At 48.1% G+C, this 2,427-nt stretch overlaps 2 pseudogenes; one reads left to right on the top strand and one right to left on the bottom strand.

The window, feature by feature from the left end:
- Positions 1 to 679: 679 nt before the first annotated feature.
- LOC101986001 lies at positions 680 to 1,215 on the bottom strand (annotated as a pseudogene).
- Positions 1,216 to 1,933, top strand: LOC101985722 (annotated as a pseudogene).
- The last annotated feature ends 494 nt before the right edge of the window (positions 1,934 to 2,427 follow it).

Here is a 2,427-nt window from a genome sequence, read left to right as displayed (position 1 = left end):
GGGGGGTCGTGTGTAAGAAAGACAGCCCTTCAGAAGGAGCTGGGGGAGGGGGGTTTGTGCTCTCTTCTGGGACAATCCGCCCCTGGATAGCACATACTCACCCGTCCAGATGGAATTCCTCAGCAACTAAACAGGGCCTTGCAGTAGCCCAATGATCCGGGGACAAAAGGATGAATGGAGCAAGGGGGGGATGAATCCAGAAGAGCACAGGAAGCCTGGTGCACAAGCTGAAGGTGCCCGGGCTCCCTTACAGGGGACCCTGAGGCCTTAGTGTAGGAGCTTAAAACTGTTCTTGAGCACTGGTCCTAGCATAGAGCAGGGCAGGGTTGGGGAGGGGTGTTCGGGGGCTGGGTCGTGCAAAAGAAAGACAGCCCTGCAGAGGGAGCTGGGGGAGGGGGGTTTGTGCTCTCTTCCGGGGCAATCCACCCCTGGATAGCACACACTCACCCGTCCAGATTGGATTCCTCAGCAACTAAACAGGGCCTTGCAGTAGCCCAATGATCCGGGGACAAAAGGATGAATGGAGCAAGGGGGGGGCGGTATCCAGAAGAGCACCGGAAGCCTGGCGCAGGAGCTGAAGGTGACCGGGCTCCCTTACAGGGGACCCTGTCCGGTAGGCAGGCACTCACCGCTTGGTCAATAGTTATTCTTGTGCATAGTAAATGTTGCAAGATAAACGTCACATTTGATAAAGCAGATTTGAAAACAGTTTGCCAGAAAGTATGTTTCCCTTCCACACATATTTAAGCTTGGGACATAAGAACAGACCCCTGGGCGTCAGTGGCACACCCGCCTGCCCACCAGGCTGTGTGGTCTGGTAGCCAGCATGACTCCTCTTCCTGCCGCTGAGGTAGGCGATGAGGACGTTGAGGACCAGCCCTGCAGGGCACCGCCCACAGCAATGGGGATCAGCATGTTGTTACCATCCTGCTGCACATACACTTCCACAGACCCAAACCTGTCACTTTCGACCGTGAAAGCCTGAACCTGAATGCTGAAGACATTAAAGGAAAAGGCCTTGTTGATGTAGATGTGCTCCTCGGGGTTGTACACGTATGAGTTCTCGATCGTGGCCTGAAGAGCTCTCAGTGAATGGTTAGACGCGAAGAATGTGGCCTCTCTGGCATCGGGAAGAGTCATGTTCAACTGGACATCTTGTAGCAAAAACAGGGTCAAACTGGTGTTCATCCAAAACTTCAACTTCAGGACAGACATGGCGGCCCCGGCGCCAGGCTGCCACTGCTCGTCTTGCTGCTCGTCTTGCTGCTCGAACTCGACCATTGTGCTGCCGTCCTCTGAAGTACTGAACAGTAGCAGTTCCCGTATTAGAGAAAATGCTTCTGAACCCAGTCTCATCATTGCTTTTGGAAGCGCATATCTACTGACGCTCAAGTTCACGAGAAACACAACACGTTACTGTGTCCAGCACACGAGCTTCACCTACAACTTGTCAGACACACAGCATTTCCCCAACGCCAGCATCAAAGGGATCCACTATGTGGACTCCATAACTGACATCAAGGCAGACATCAACAAAACATTGATGCTTGGGTGCGACTGAGATCCACATGGGAGTGTGACCATCACACTCCGTGATGTCACTATTCAGGCCTACCTGTCGAATAGCAACTTCAGCAAAGAAGAGACACAAGGCATGCAGGACAGACCTTCCCCGACCACTGTGCCACTTAGCCCCTTGCCATCACTTGTGCCCACAAACCCCACTGTGGCTAAGTACAATGTGACTGGTGAAAATGGAACCTGCCTGCTTGCCTCTATGGCGCTATAACTGAACATCACCTACTTGAAGAAAGACAACAACCTGACTGTGACCAGAGCGCTCAACATCAGCTCGAATGACACATATAATGGGACCTGCAGCATCCCGGTGGTGACCCTGAGAGTGGGGAACAGCAGCACCTATTTATCTTAACTCATAAAAGTGTCTTTTAATTTCTGCACATGATATTAATATGAATTCATTCCTTCAGTTGAAAATTATCTGATAGTTTCAGTTTAATTCAAAATAAGTCAACAGCCACTGGCCATTCTGCTTTTAGAGTTCAATAATATACACAAATTACCAAATGATAATTACTTTGTCATAATAAATGGCATTCAATTAAATTTTATAAGAATGAACATGATGTAGTCCATCCTGGGAATCTACCATTTAAATTAATATATTATATTCTAGAGGCCGATAGTTAAGGCTTGGAAGCAATATTTATTACATTAATCCTATTTCTTTCCATGTATGTTTGTATGTTTTATTTGTAAATATGTAAGTTCAAAGTTTGGTGCTGTTTCTTTGACCGAAACTTTTTGACTCACTTTGTGACTTTAAGCCTTTCATTTGTGACCTATGGAAATGTCCTGAGGGATAGTTGTTCCTTTCACTTTTGAAATGGATTTATCTATCTATCT

Source organism: Microtus ochrogaster, chromosome 19 (genome assembly GCF_000317375.1).
Source record: "Microtus ochrogaster isolate Prairie Vole_2 chromosome 19, MicOch1.0, whole genome shotgun sequence".
In the NCBI taxonomy this organism is placed as follows: domain Eukaryota; kingdom Metazoa; phylum Chordata; class Mammalia; order Rodentia; family Cricetidae; genus Microtus; species Microtus ochrogaster.
This window is presented reverse-complemented; position numbering and strand designations above follow the sequence as displayed.